This window comes from Anolis carolinensis, chromosome 1 (genome assembly GCF_035594765.1).
Source record: "Anolis carolinensis isolate JA03-04 chromosome 1, rAnoCar3.1.pri, whole genome shotgun sequence".
In the NCBI taxonomy this organism is placed as follows: Eukaryota; Metazoa; Chordata; class Lepidosauria; order Squamata; family Dactyloidae; genus Anolis; species Anolis carolinensis.
Window position 1 is genome coordinate 86,128,532 of NC_085841.1, and position 16,467 is coordinate 86,144,998.

The window sequence follows — 16,467 nt, forward strand, 5'->3', positions numbered from 1 at the left end:
TATATAATACAGTTTAATTTGACTGCCCTGGCTCAATGTTATGGAATCCTGGGAGCTGTAGTTTGGTGAGGCAATGACACTTTTGGGCAGAGAAGACTAAAGAGCTTTTAAAACTACAACCCTTGTGATTCCATAGCATTGAGCCACGGCAGTTCAAGTGTGGTCAGACTTCATTCATTCTACAGTGTAGATGCAGCAGAGAGTTCTTCAGGTTTAATAAACTTCAAACCCCAGAATTCAATGGGATTGAATAATACAGTGGAATAATAGCATAATACAGTACACTATGATAATAGTCCATAAAATAGAGCTCAAGCTCAAGTGTCTGCAAATGCTTCCATTGCTAGTCTTTTTTTTTCTACCAGCCAATCAGTTATAGTAATTCAACCTTCTTTGTAGGCCCATCTCAGTAATTCAGGAGGCCATATCCAATCCTGGGATATGACTGGCCTCTAAGGAAGGAGGAAGTTTAAATGTTCATGATGGAGCTGAAGTAATCTCCACACAGAGGAGATCTAGTGAAGCTTGCACCAGTTGTAGTCACACCTTACACAAGACCCCTAACTACACTTTTCCTAAGTAATTCAGACCAAAGAGAATTGCAGTACAATCCATTTTGTGATGAGTGTGTGTGTGTGTGTGGAGGGAGGGGGTGTAGGGTGTAAGGAGGCATGCTCCATATGTCAGAAAAACTGGATCATCATGGAATATGTTGCAAAACAAGCCAGAATCTTATTATGTCTGGAGGAACAGCTGTTACAGGAAAAGCAGACCAGTGTTTGTTTTTAGCATCTTCCTTGAGGCCAGTCGAGCCAAATGATGTCCCCACATAAAATGTGAAGATCTTTCCATGTCCCATGGGTTGGAGAAGTTGGTCAGAACCCTGTTGGTGTCATGTACCAACAGGGTTCTGCTTTCCCAAGTTATTATTAGTTTTAAATGTAATTTTTATTGTATTTGATTGTATCTTAATTTTATTTTAACTTGTATTTATGACAAAAATATTTAATTGTGTTTCAATTTTTGTGTCTGCCATGTTTTAAGTTTTTATTGGGTTGCATCATGTTATTATTAGCAGTCTTGAGTCCCTATGGAGAGAAAGGCAAGATAGAAATAAAGTTAATAATAATAATAATAATAATAATAATAATAATAATAATGACTCATGTGCATTACACATAGTTTTAGATCTGTCATGCAACAAACGTAATCAATTTATGGCTGCATAGCCAAGGTCCCACAGGTGTAACTATTAGGCTTGCTCAAATAATTCGATTTCCCCATTACCCGTTATTAATTCGTTACTTTCGTTACTTTTGAAGCAATATACGACCTTGATTGTCCACACGTCTGGATATCGCGGTTTCGAACCGCGATAGGCCGTTTTTTGTTATGTCGTCGTTTTTTTTCGTTGGGAAAAAAAGCTTTTGCAAATCACCCAAACTTGTTTAAGTGCACTGGGGCAACCTAGCGTGTTGTTTGCACCTTGTGGCCAATCAGAGAGCACGTTTAACCCGGGGGAGGGGCTGGTAGTATGTCCTGAATGAAAAGACGGTGCACGGGAGCCTCGTGGCTCATTTCGGGATCTGCAGAGAGAGAGGGTGGGTTGGGAGCGAGATTCCGCAGGCAGGCAGGCAAGATTGCTGTGTCACAGCTTCCTTGGCTGAGCTAGAGCTAGGCTACAGATTAGAAGACCGGGAGAAAAGGTTGGGTGGGTGAGGTGGGGTGGGGTGGGGTTGGAAACTGTTGGGTGTTTCTTTCCTTTTTTTTTTTTTGCAAAGGGCCTGTGGGCTTTTTTTCCTCACAAGATTGGCATTTTCCATTTTCCCACCCGGCCTGCAATTTTTCTGCTGCACCATTTTGCTTGTTGCGGGCGGGGTAGGCTTTCTTCTTGATTAGGATACTTTTCTTTTTTCAACGCAAAAGGGTTTTTGGAAATAAGGGTGCCTGATTTGGCCTCCTTTCCTTCTAGGCTGCTCAAGCAGGGCTGTTTGTCTGTGCCAGGGCCGCTGTGAATCAAAAGCCAAGTTTGGCAAAAGGGTTGCACATCCCATACTCCTTTGTAGAACTACACCTCCTTTTTGGGAAATAAGGGAGCCTGCCTGATTTGGCCTCCTTTCCTTCTAGGCTGCTCAAGCAGGGCTGTTTGTCTGTGCCAGGCCCACTGTGAATCAAAAGCCAAGTTTGGCAAAAGGGTTGCACGTCCCATCGTCCTTTGTAGAACTACACCTCCTTTTTGGGAAATAAGGGAGCCTGCCTGATTTGGCCTCCTTTCCTGCTAGGCTGCTCAAACAGGGCTCTTTGTCTGTGCCAGGGCCGCTGTGAATCAAAAGCCAAGTTTGGCAAAAGGGTTGCACATCCCATACTCCTTTGTAGAACTACACCTCCTTTATGGGAAATAAGGCAGCCTGCCTGAATTGGCCTCCTTTCCTTCTAGGCTGCTCAAGCAGGGCTGTTTGTCTGTGCCAGGGCCACTGTGAATCAAAAGCCAAGTTTGGCAAAAGGGTTGCACGTCCCATACTCCTTTGTAGAACTACACCTCCTTTTTGGGAAATAAGGGAGCCTGCCTGAATTGGCCTCCTTTCCTTCTAGGCTGCTCAAGCAGGGCTGTTTGTCTGTGCCAGGGCCGCTGTGAATCAAAAGCCAAGTTTGGCAAAAGGGTTGCACGTCCCATACTCCTTTGTAGAACTACACCTCCTTTTTGGGAAATAAGGGAGCCTGCCTGAATTGGCCTCCTTTCCTGCTAGGCTGCTCAAGCAGAGCTGTTTGTCTGTGCCAGGGCCGCTGTGAATCAAAAGCCAAGTTTGGCAAAAGGGTTGCACGTCCCATACTCCTTTGTAGAACTACACCTCCTTTTTGGGAAATAAGGGAGCCTGCCTGATTTGGCCTCCTTTCCTGCTAGGCTGCTCAAGCAGGGCTGTTTGTCTGTGCCAGGGCCGCTGTGAATCAAAAGCCAAGTTTGGCAAAAGGGTTGCACGTCCCATACTCCTTTGGAGAACTACACCTCCTTTTTGGGAAATAAGGGAGCCTGCCTGATTTGGCCTCCTTTCCTGCTAGGCTGCTCAAGCAGGGCTGTTTGTCTGTGCCAGGGCCGCTGTGAATCAAAAGCCAAGTTTGGCAAAAGGGTTGCACATCCCATACTCCTTTGTAGAACTACACCTCCTTTTTGGGAAATAAGGGAGCCTGCCTGAATTGGCCTCCTTTCCTTCTAGGCTGCTCAAGCAGGGCTGTTTGTCTGTGCCAGGGCCGCTGTGAATCAAAAGCCAAGTTTGGCAAAAGGGTTGCACGTCCCATACTCCTTTGTAGAACTACACCTCCTTTTTGGGAAATAAGGGAGCCTGCCTGAATTGGCCTCCTTTCCTTCTAGGCTGCTCAAGCAGGGCTGTTTGTCTGTGCCAGGGCCGCTGTGAATCAAAAGCCAAGTTTGGCAAAAGGGTTGCACGTCCCATACTCCTTTGTAGAACTACACCTCCTTTTTGGGAAATAAGGGAGCCTGCCTGATTTGGCCTCCTTTCCTGCTAGGCTGCTCAAGCAGGGCTGTTTGTCTGTGCCAGGGCCGCTGTGAATCAAAAGCCAAGTTTGGCAAAAGGGTTGCACGTCCCATACTCCTTTGTAGAACTACACCTCCTTTTTGGGAAATAAGGGAGCCTGCCTGAATTGGCCTCCTTTCCTTCTAGGCTGCTCAAGCAGGGCTGTTTGTCTGTGCCAGGGCCGCTGTGAATCAAAAGCCAAGTTTGGCAAAAGGGTTGCACGTCCCATACTCCTTTGTAGAACAACACCTCCTTTTTGGGAAATAAGGGTGCCTGCCTGATTTGGCCTCCTTTCCTGCTAGGCTGCTCAAGCAGGGCTGTTTGTCTGTGCCAGGCCCACTGTGAATCAAAAGCCAAGTCTGGCAAAAGGGTTGCACGTCCCATACTCCTTTGTAGAACTACACCTCCTTTTTGGGAAATAAGGGAGCCTGCCTGATTTGGCCTCCTTTCCTTCTAGGCTGCTCAAGCAGGGCTGTCTGTGCCAGACCCACTGTGAATCAAAAGCCAAGTTTGGCAAAAGGCTTGCACGTCCCATCGTCCTTTGTAGAACTACACCTCCTTTTTGGGAAATAAGGGAGCCTGCCTGATTTGGCCTCCTTTCCTTCTAGGCTGCTCAAGCAGGGCTTTTTTCTGTGCCAGGGCCGCTGTTTGGCAGAAGGGTTTGCCAAAGTAGGGCTTGCATAAAATCTCTTTCTCCTATAGTAACCCTAAGGTCTGGAAAATACAGGTATCCCCTTTGTAACGTATAACAATAAGAACAACTGTAATAGAAGGGTTTGCGGCAGTTAATAGACCCTGAACACATTGCCAATCAAGAAACAACACATCTGTTCCCCCAGTAACACAATACCTTCCTCCCTTCTGTTACCTGAAAACACTCCCGTTATCATGAAGCGTTCAGCTGAACGTGGGTCTGTTGGAGCAAGTCCTGCTAGTGGTCAAGCAACAGCCCGGACACTGTGGGGGGCCAAAAAAGTTAGGGTGGGTCCCATCCGTCTGGAACGCGGAACGATGGGAGTGGGTGGACTTGATGAAGAAGCTGCCTGTTTGACTGCTGAAAGTTCACAGCCCTCCACCCGGAGCCAGTTGTCGGTTGGAGCCGAGACAACTGGACGATCAATGGAACATACAGGTGTTGCCGTCCTGGAACTACAGGTGGTGGATAGTGAGGATATAGATAACCCCACCCCTCCACCCGCTACTGACAGTGAGGAGGAGGTAGAGGAGGTAGTACCATCAAATCATAGACTTTCTCTTGCTGCTGAAAGGGTGCCCACGACTCCTATCTCCGTGGGCGTCGGCACAGTGGCTGTGGGGAGGCCAAGGTCATATATTTGGGACCATTTCCATGTCCACACTCAGCCTGCCACTTTGGCAGTTTGTAGACAATGTGGGGCAAATATCAGCAGAGGCAGAGACCTGAGACATCTTGCGACCTCGGGGTTGAGCTCTCACATGAAGCGACACCATCCCTCCATATCGGTAGGAGGGGGAGCTGCAAGCCCTTCCAGTGGCAGCATTAGCACACAAAGTTCTCCTGGTGAAGATGGTGGAAGGCAGACACAGTCCACCTTGGAGGATTGGGCCATTCCTCTAGCCAGGAAGAGAATGGGGGAAACATTACCCACACCCCAGCAGATAACCCAAAGTGTGGGAGAGATGATTGTCCTTGATCACCATCCCTTCCGCCTGGTTGAACAAGAAGGCTTCGTACGCCTTATGAAACGCCTGTGCCCCCGCTACAAAATCCCCTCCCGTCACACCTTTTCCAGAAAAGTTATTCCCGGATTGTACGAGGGCTGCAAGGAACGCATTATCCAGATGTTGCGTAGCGCCATGGGAGGACACATCCATTTTACCTCTGACATTTGGTCAAGCTTGGGAGGAGGCCATTCCTACCTCTCTCTTACGGCACATTGGTGGGAGAAGGAAGGCAGTATGGATACATCCCATCGTTGGGCACTCCTCGCTTTGGAGGTAGTTGATCGTGATTCAAAAACCCTGCACTTTCAACCGCTTTCCAGCGTCAGTCACCATGAAGCCCCTCCTCATTTCTTCCGGCCTGCACCGCATCCACTCCCCCATCATGTTTTCCAGATAGCTGCAGATGGTCTCTATCTGCAGCTATCTGGAAAACATGATGGGGGAGTGGATGCGGTGCAGGCTGGAAGAAATGAGGAGGGGCTTCATGGTGACTGACGCTGGAAAGCGGTTGAAAGTGCAGGGTTTTTGAATGTCACCTGCATGGCCCACTTGCTTCACAATACCGTCAAGGAAGGTTTAAAGAGCCCGGAAGAGCAGCCGGCCAGCACCGCAAACATCTCCCTGCTGATCGAGCGCTGTAGAAAGATCGCGGGCTACTTCCACAGGAGCATCAAGGCAGCCCGGCAGCTGAGAGACAGGCAGAGCCTTGAAGGCCTCCCGCAGCACAAGCTGCTCCAGGACGTCTCAACCCGGTGGAATTCAACCTATAAGATGCTCGAATGCATGGTCGAGCAGCAGAAGGCGGTTCATGGCATCTCCCTTACATTGGTTGCGCCTGTTAGCAAGCTTGTTCCTAATAAGCAAGAGTGGGACACCATCTCCCAGCTAGTAGACGTACTAAAGCCATTCAAACATGCCACAGAAACCCTTTCGGAATCAAAAGCCCTTCTTAGCCAGGCAGTGCCCATGGTCTTGAGGCTAAGGAGGCACCTAGAAAGGCTTGGGGCCGGTCGAACACTGGACTCCCTGGCTGGACCGCTGACACCGCCGGTCCAGGAGGTGGTGAGGAGGTTGTCCTTTGCTGTACGGAAACGCCTTGAGCCACTTCTTTCCAGCAAGGTCCATATGCTGGCGGCCTTGTGTGATCCACGGCTAAAGTACAACGTCTGCCCAAAAGAGTTTACCGTATGGAAGGCCCAACTAGTTAACCTTGTGAGGGAGATCTTTGCTGCCAGGGTGGGGGAAACGGGCACAGCGGTCCCTCTACCGGAAATGCCTGCCACCCCCAGCACTAGCGCTAGTGGCGAGAGTGATAGTCCCGGGGAGCCGGCAGGGGGTTGCCGTAGGGTTACGGATTTCCAGCCGCGACCAGGAAACACTTTCTTTGCAGAGACGGTGGCCATACTAGCCTGCTCGGAAGATTCCTCTTTGCTGGCTTCTGCTCAAAAGGTAGACTCGGCCGAAGGCTCGGTCAACAGGTACTTTGAGGAGCCTCCTGAGATAATTTCTTGTGATCCATTGGCCTATTGGGCTTCACGTGATTACATGTGGCCGGATCTGTTGCACGTAGCCCGCCAGTTCCTCAGCTGTCCACCCACCAGCGTGCAGAGCGAAAGGGTCTTCAGCCTAGCAGGAGATGTAGTCACGCCCCACCGCAGCTTGCTGGACCCTCAAACAGTTGAGAAACTGGTCTTCCTGAAGGCCAACCTCCCCGTGTTGAATTTCCCCGATTTGAATTTTGACTCTGACGGCTCCTAGAACAACAGTTCTCCTCCTTTAAGCAGCTCTGCTTCTGATTAACTATGGCTATTTCTGTTGGGGGGCGGGGGGGGGGGTTGCCCCTTTGGCCTCTGTCCAACAACTCTCTCCTCTATCCTACCATGCTTTCCTTCCTCTCTTCCCTTCCGTTCTCGTCTTTATCATCACACACCATTGCCCACTTTCGTTTTTGGGTAAATCAATCTCTAGGGGCCGTTCCCTGAGGTTCCTATAGGTTTTGTCTCCTGTAATAATGATTCTGGATAGGTAGAAGGATATTCTGGGGGAAATTAGTCCATAAAAGCCAAGGTAGGAAATGCTTCTGCTTTGGGTTCTGAACGGATTACAATCAAATCTCTATCCTTTTTTTGTCCAAAAATATTTCGAGAATGAGCCATGACTGTTAGGTCTTCTCCAGATCCTCGCTGTTCCTGTACAGAAATAACATTGTTATAATTGATGTGGATCCTTCGGTAAGACATATTTGGTGAAGGAATACAGCAGAGTCTCACTTTACAGAGATAACGGTCCATCTGAACCTTTGTGGATGTGTCTTGCCGCATGAATTAGTACACCTCTGCCTTGGCCACCACTTCTCAAAATGTTCATCTTTCACTGTCCCATCGGCTTGAGCGGGTGTGGTCGACGCAGTGGCCGCGGGACGGCCGCCTTATGTTCCCCGCGCCCTCTGTCCGCGCATGCGGACGGTGCCGTTTGCCCGTCAGGGCGTGTGCCTTTGCGGCTGCTAGTGACCTCTGGGCGCAGGTTCTGTGGCGTGGGAACTTCAGTTTGCTGGATTGTTGGCAGGGACGATAGAAGAGGGTGGAATCACCGCAGAAAGTGGGACACCTCGGCCTTCGCCACTTCTCAAAATTGTCTTCTTTCACTGTCCCTTCGCCTTGAGAGGCTGTGGTCGCCGCTGTCGCCGCGGGACGGCCGCCTTATGGTCCCCTCGCCCTCTGGCCGCGCACGCGGACGGTGCCGTTTGCCCGTCAGGGCGTGTGCCTTTGCGGCTGCTAGTGACCTGTGGGCGCAGGTTCTGTGGCGTGGGAACTGTTTTTTGCTGGTTTGTTGTTAGGACGAAAGAAGAGGGTGGAATCACCGCACCGCAGAAAGCTGGACACCTCGGCCTTGTCCACCATTTTTCAAAATTTTCTTCTTCCACTGTCCCATCGCCTTGAGAAGCTGTTGTCGACGCTGTTGCCGAGGGACGGCCGCCTTAGGGTCCCCTCGCCCTCTGTCCGCGCACGAGGACGGTGCCGTTTGCCCGTCAGGGCGTGTGCCTTTGCGGCTGCTAGTGACCTCTGGGCGCATGTTCTCTGGCTTCGGAAGTGCTTTTTGCTGGCTTGTTGGCAGGGACGATAGAAGAGGGTGGAATCACCGCAACGCAGATAGCGGGACACCTCGGCCTTGTCCACCACTTTTCAAAATTTTCTTCTTCCACTGTCCCATCACCTTGAAAGGCAGTGGACTCGACGCTGTGGCCGCGGGACGGCCGCCTTAGGGTCCCCTCGCCCTCTGTCCGCGCACGAGGACGGTGCCGTTTGCCCGTCAGGGCGTGTGCCTTTGCGGCTGCTAGTGACCTCTGGGCGCATGTTCTCTGGCTTCGGAAGTGCTTTTTGCTGGCTTGTTGGCAGGGACGATAGAAGAGGGTGGAATCACCGCAACGCAGATAGCGGGACACCTCGGCCTTGTCCACCACTTTTCAAAATTTTCTTCTTCCACTGTCCCATCACCTTGAAAGGCAGTGGACTCGACGCTGTGGCCGCGGGACGGCCGCCTTATGGTCCCATCGCCCTCTGGCCGTGCACGCGGACGGTGCCGTTTGCCCGCCAGGGCGTGTGCCTTTGCAGCTGCTAGTGACCTCTGGGCGCAGGTTCTGTGGCGTGGGAACTTCAGTTTGCTGGCTTCTTGGCAGGGACGATAGAAGAGGGTGGAATCACCGCAGAAAGTGGGACACCTCGGCCTTGGACACCATTTCTCTAATTTGTTGTCTTTCACTGTCCCATCGCCTTGAGCGGGTGTGGTCGACGCAGTGGCCGTGGGACGGCCGCCTTAGGGTTCCCTCGCCCTCTGTCCACGCACGCGGACGGTGCCGTTTGCCCGTCAGGGCGTGTGCCTTTGCGGCTGCTAGTGACCTGTGGGCGCTGGTTCTGTGTCGTGGGAACTGTTTTTTGCTGGTTTGTTGGTAGGACGATAGAAGAGGGTAGAATCACACCGCAGAAAGCTGGACACCTCGGCCTTGTCCACCACTTTTCAAAATTTTCTTCTTCCATTGTCCCATCGCCTTGAGAGGCGGTTGTCGACGCTGTTGCCGAGGGACGGCCGCCTTAGGGTCCCCTCGCCATCTGTCCGCGCACGAGGACGGTGCCGTTTGACCGTCAGGGCGTGTGCCTTAGCGGCTGCTAGTGACCTCTGGGCGCATGTTCTCTGGCTTCGGAAGTGCTTTTTGCTGGCTTGTTGGCAGGGAAGATAGAAGAGGGTGGAATCACCGCACCGCAGAAAGCTGGACACCTCGGCCTTGTCCACCACTTTTCAAAATTTTCTTCTTCCACTGTCCCATCGCCTTGAGAGGCTGTTGTCGACGCTGTTGCCGAGGATGGCCGCCTTAGGGTCCCCTCGCCCTCTGTCCGCGCACGAGGACGGTGCCGTTTGCCCGTCAGGGCGTGTGCCTTTGCGGCTGCTAGTGACCTGTGGGCGCAGGTAATGTTTGTTGGTAGGATGATAGAAGAGGGTGGGATCACACCGCAGAAAGTCTTACACTCTGAGCTAAGACTTGTAGTCTTCTCCGATCTATGGAGAACTCTCGGACGGATTCACAAAAGAATTCCCTGTCGGACATCAACGGCGACATTTCCTTCAAGTCCATGCCATCCTGATGCTATGCCTGTAATTTCACTACCTCCTTGAAGCGGACGGGCATTAAAACATGGAGGATGGACCAGTTGGATCTTCTTACACTCCCAGGCACTGTCTTGTTTTTCAAAAAGCAATTATTTTCAAAAGTGCCATTCTTCCCACGCTCTACCTTCCTTACGGTCAAGCTCTCACATCCTCAGGTTTCTGGGCTATGGCATTGCGATGACAATGCGAGTATGCGGTCCTCCAATGTTTGCGTGAAGTCTCTGCTCTTATTTTGTCTAGTGTGGACATAGCTCTGCAAAACCTCTACTAACTTGCAGGCCACAGTCCGCACCTACAGTGATATGTCGTAAGAATAAATAAAACGTCTGTAAAAACGTCGACATCCAATCCATGTTGTTGACAGTTATAAATCTGTGTGGTTCCCTTTGGCTTCCTTCTCTTACAACCAAGCTTAGGTCCTTTCTTCTTTCACCTTTGAGAGAAGGCTCCTCTGCCCCTATTCTCTTTCAGCCAGCAAACTGTTATCTCATGCCATAGGTTGTAAATGTGCCTTCCATAAATTTCAAATCCTGCCTACAGGTCCTCTAGGCACGCATGTCACATTTAATGTTCCACACAAACAAGTAGATGATTCCAGAGGCTGAACTTATGCGGCCCTGCCGCAACCCGTTCCCAATCATTAAAACGGCGGTTGATCCGTTTTCTGTTCCCAGCATGTCAACAAACACTTTTCGTGGGACAGACTAGGTGACTTGGAATTCCCAAATAACCCAGCTCATTCCATTAATTACCCTTCCAAGCAGTTCAAGGCTTTGAAGAGAGTATTCAACATGGCCGACGATGGTGTGACCCCTTGCAGCAGCTTGCCGATTGACCGATAAGAGAATATGCTTCCTCGAGACCAAACTCCCGGTCCTGGAATATCAAGAAATCCCTTCGAAGCGAGGAGGACTATGTGAGAGTTATTAAAACAATCAATGTTAAATGATTAAAAAAATTACTATTTCCCGCCAACATCTCCCTGTGTGGACTCGGTCCGGATTACTTGGGGCAGCGGCCCAAGCAACATGAGGATAAAATAAAACAAAATAATTTAGATTTAATTTTTTTAAATGAAAGAAATAAAATAATTTTATGTCTTGACATCTTAAAATATTATGGTACTTGCAGAAATGTCTGCTGTGCAAACGTATCAGGTGCACTTTTCCAACACTTGTGCTGAAACAGTCCAGGACAATTCTTAGCGTTTTGTATTTGATAATGAGGACTGTGTTTTGACGGATGAGACGAAAGGTGGCTTACAAGCCAAATTTGTTTACTCAGCCATCGTTATATGTGGGACACCTGCCCAAAGCCTCTTGTCGTTTAGGATAACGGAAACATTTTATTTATCTCCAACCCCTTTACAATGCTTTTACAATATGGGATAATTGAAATCCTACAATGACAGGGATAAACCTTTTTTTAATGGATCCCAGCCATTGTCTGCGACAAGTTTTTTTCTCTATGCGTGTGTCTGAGAGGATAAGACACAGAGGGTAAGTATGTGATGCTAATCTTCCGCAGACCCATAAGTAGAGAAACAAAGCACTCAGAAACTCTGTATTGCTATTAAAAACAATGAGTTATGTCTTCATGGTTTCCTTTGTCTCAACATTTGTGCTATTTTTTAGTTCTTTGGATTCATTTCTACTCCATACGACAGTATCTTTCATTTTTTTACATCCACAACTTTACTGAAACTGTATACCAACAGAAGTCATATCCCTCTTTCCAGCTCAGCTGCTAGAGATCTTTAATAACACCAGACACACAGAAGTCTTCCCTCTAGTGCAACTCCATAGATACATGAACCTAACATCAGAGCCTTAAAACCTTCCACTTCCAAAAAGCCTTCGAGGACTGTGGGGTGGATCGCTGCCAGTTGAAGAATTGGTTACCAGGCCAAGAGTATTTCGCACTGTATTGATTTTTAACTGTCAAACTACCTCATCTCTGTTGAAGTATTCAGCCCTCGGCCCAGAGCCGTGTTTTTACACCAATGTTTTTTAAGCGGGTAATGCTGTATGCTGACTGTGACAGCTTTTTTATTTTATGTGTTATTGATGCAACATTTTTTTTACTATAGTTTTTTTTTAAAATTGCTGCCATGGTATTGTTGACGGGCATGCCCCATGGAAGCCGCTCAGAGTCCCTCCGGGAAGATGGGGCGGGGAATACAAATGAAGATCTTACTGTTGTTATTATTATTATTATAATTATTGATATGATGGTGGCCACGACTACCCTGCGGACTGCCAGCTTGCTTGTGTCCATCCGGTAGGGCTGCGGCCAGGGCCGCAGACGGTTTGCTGTCAGGGAGTGTGCCTTTGTGGCGGCTAGAGACTTTGGGGCTCTGGTCTGGTTGACACAGAAGTCTGGTTAGGAAACATGGTGGAATGGAGCCCACCCGGGGGATCTCAACAAGTTTTTCAACGTTTGATGCGAGTGTGGTGCCCAGACAAACGGAAGGCTTGGATCTTGTTTGTGATTGGCCAGGGTGATGCAACAAACACCGTGGTATGAGAGAGACAATCAAGAAGGAAATTCCTGCTGCTTGGCAGAAATGGGCAGTGCTGGGTGAGATGTCATGGGTGGTGGGGTGGTGGCGTGGGGCCGGCCAACGGTGGCTGGCCTTGGGACCCCTTTTCACTAGCTGCCTCAAAGGCGCCACGCCCTTCCCCTTGGGTGGTGGGGTGGTGGCGTGGGGCCGGCCAACGGTGGCCGGCCCCCCTGGTCAGTGGAGCTTGGGACCCCATTTCACTAGCTGCCTCAAAGGCGCCACGCCCTTCCCCTTGGGTGGTGGGGTGGTGGCGTGGGGCCGGCCAACGGTGGCCGGCCCCCCTGGTCAGTGGGGCTTGGGACCCCTTTTCACTAGCTGCCTCAAAGGCGCCACGCCCTTCCCCTTGGGTGGTGGGGTGGTGGCGTGGGGCCGGCCAACGGTGGCCGGCCCCCCTGGTCAGTGGAGCTTGGGACCCCATTTCAGTAGCTGCCTCAAAGGCGCCACGCCCTTCCCCTTGGGTGGTGGGGTGGTGGCGTGGGGCCGGCCAACGGTGGCCGGCCCCCCTGGTCAGTGGAGCTTGGGACCCCATTTCACTAGCTGCCTCAAAGGCGCCACGCCCTTCCCCTTGGGTGGTGGGGTGGTGGCGTGGGGCCGGCCAACGGTGGCCGGCCCCCCTGGTCAGTGGAGCTTGGGACCCCATTTCACTAGCTGCCTCAAAGGCGCCACGCTCTTCCCCTTGGGTGGTGGGGTGGTGGCGTGGGGCCGGCCAACGGTGGCCGGCCCCCCTGGTCAGTGGAGCTTGGGACTTCTTTTCACTAGCTGCCTCAAAGGCGCCATGCCCTTCCCCTTGGGTGGTGGGGTGGTGGCGTGGGGCCGGCCAACGGTGGCCGGCCCCCCTGGTCAGTGGAGCTTGGGACCCCATTTCACTAGCTGCCTCAAAGGCGCCACACCCTTCCCCTTGCGTGGTGGGGTGGTGGCGTGGGGCCGGCCAACGGTGGCCGGCTCCCCAGGGGAGTGGGATCCGAGCCCCCATTTTGCCATCAGGTGATAAATCAAACCAACGTCGCACAAATCTTACATTTATTGGGAGGGGGAGGGGCTTGACCACTGTGGTATAATGGCCTCCTATCTGGATGCCTGGGGAAAGTCATTGCGCATTGTGGCAGCACAATGTGTTTCTTGGCCAATTGTCAGCAATGTCCTAACATTTTGACAGATTTACGTGCACTGAAACAATGTTACACAAGTAGAAGAAGGACTTTCACAGTGAAGGAACCCCTATTGAACAGGAAATAACAATTCAAAAGCAGGAACAGATTTTTGCAATTGTTAAATAAAGTTTTTTTTATATGAACTATGAAATTGCGCAATGAATCTTAGGAAAGGGCAAACGCTCTGCAATTTAGCGAGCAAGCAGGGTGGATTGTGTTCTCCCACTGTACCAAATTTGATCAGTATAGCTGAAAAAATGAGTGCAGGAGAGCCCCATAAAAGCCCCCCCCCCTTGGGCTGTTTTGGGCCACTGCGCATGCGCGTCCGCCATTAACGAATTAATTTAGAAAATAACGAATTTTTGTTAATTTCGAATTTTTTGGGGGGCAAAATTCGGAAATGACTTCAGAAATGAAACGCTACCCCCCTCCACTTTTGAAACGAGTTTAGAATCAATTTTTTCGTGGATCGCTCAAGCCTAGTAACTATTCTGCATAGACTTGAACTCTAGACTCAACTAGGAGGTCCACATTGAATTGGTTAGATTTGAGTTTTGTTTTGTTCAAAGATTATCTGCTTTGAGCTGGATTATATGGCAGTGTAGGAGGAGCCTGAAAACCCTTCTTTGAATAACCTGAATGAACCTTTGAGTGGGTCACCATAAGTCAAAGATGACTTGAAGACATGCAAAAACAGTAGCAAAGGATGGATAAAACTTGCCAGTCTCACTTTCTCCTACATTTTTAATTTTTCTTTTTTAAAACCTGCATGAGATTATTTCTTTCCAAAATATGAAGAAATTTTAGTTTTGGGTAAATTATTTTGAAATGAACTGAAACAAAATATGCCCTCATTTGTATTGGCTGTGCTAAAGGGCTGGGCTTTAGCACAGCAGGTTAAGCCACCAGCTGCAGCAAATCTTGTCAATTGAGAGGTTGACAGTTCAAAGCCCAGGTCAGGGTGAGCTCTTGGCCTTTAGTCCAGTTTTCGCCTATCTAACGGTTCAAAAGCAAAATGTGATTAGATAAATAGGTTCCACTTAAAAAGTGGGGAGATATTTTAAAGGCACCCATAAGGAAATGCCAGAAAATGCCAGCAATTCTATTTTAAAACATCATTCTTGTCAGCGGGGATGATGGGTAGCAGAGTGAAATCCCAAAAATTCACCATCCCGGTTCACCTCCTTCTCTCCAGACTGTTTCCCCGTGTGGAAAACAGCACTGGGTAAACTCACTCCAGCAGACGAAGTCCAACTGTTGATTAAACTTTATTTACATGATCTATATACAAATAGAGCAAATCAGTCCTTTCCTCCATGAATGCTTTCCGAAAGCACCCATGCACACACACAGCACATTGCTCATCGCTGTTCTCCGTTCGACACAGGAAACTAACCACTCCCCTGCATTCCACAGGAACCAAGATAGTAAGTCCCGGTCAAAACACACTTGACCCCATTGGTCCTGTGATACATCAATCATAGCAGACTCTCATTAACTCCATAATTGCTGAATCCAGATTGATTTTAACATTTCACAATACACAATACCCTGACAATTCTTTCTCTCCAGCAGGAGTTTGTGTGTGTGTGTGTGTGTGTTTTTTGAAAAATTCTGATAAAAAATGGATTGGAACAAAATGCTGCTACATTTTCAGGGTGGAAAAAAATGGGAATACTCTAATTCAGCACTAAAAGGACTTAGGTCCCTTCTACTCTGCTATATAATCCAGATTATCAAAGCAAATAATCCAGATTATCTACTTTGAATTGGATTATAAGAGTCTACACTTCCATGTAATCCAGTTCAAAGCAGATAATCTGGATTTTATGTGGCATTGTAGAAAGGCTCTAAGTACAAAAACTCAACTTCTCAAATATAAAATATTTGCAAACCTTGATAACATCTATAAAGCTCGAAGTCAAATTAAACCCTCATCAATTCCAAATGTTTTGCAGGACCCACCTGAGAGTCAATTTAAGATATTTTATTAAAATAGTGAGGCATATAATTTTGGAAATCAGAAAGGCATACTATGACAATCATTTTCTATGATTTGTCTCCAGCAATTGATAAAGAGAGACCATTCCTCCCTCAGCCTGCTACGTTTTATCAAAAGCTCATGAAGATATTATATCAACTCCCAACCATGAATGAAATGTTTTGCTGATATTCCACAGTATTTGTCTGGGATTTTTACCAGACTGTTCATGTTATATTTTATGATTATTTCTGACTCTGGATGTAATGCTTTTGAGGTTCGTCCCCCCCTTGGATGGCAATGTGTAAAGCATGCTAAGACAGTTCTGCCATTTTGGGAACGGGGGGGAGGGGGTGACTGAAATTTGCCCTGTCCATACAGTTCTAATTTTAGCACACTCTGTGATCCATTTACTTCAAGGTTGTCCCATTAAAATCAATGGGTTCTTGCAGCAAATGTATTGAAATTTATGGCTGGGAACGTTATGGCAACAATGTCTGAAAACCTTACTGGAATTTTGGGTGAACATGCATAGGACCAGACTTTAAGAGACAGAAGGCGGCCTCTTTCCTTGTTTACACATACATTTCCAAGTGAGTGAATTTTGAAACACAGAAGCTTGCTTGCTTGGGTCATGATTAAGACCTATACTTGGAGCCAAGGGATCTGGATTCTGTTCAGTTCTGCTGCGGACTTCCTGTATGACCTTTGGCAAGTCTGTTTAACCTCAAAGGACTTGAGTTTCCCCATCTGTGAAATGGGAATGATAGATACTACAACTTCACTTATTCACAGCTGTGCATGAGATACAATTCATCAGTGCTTTGCTGAAAACCTTGATCCCTTCTCTTGGATGTTGCTGACTTAAATGTAGTA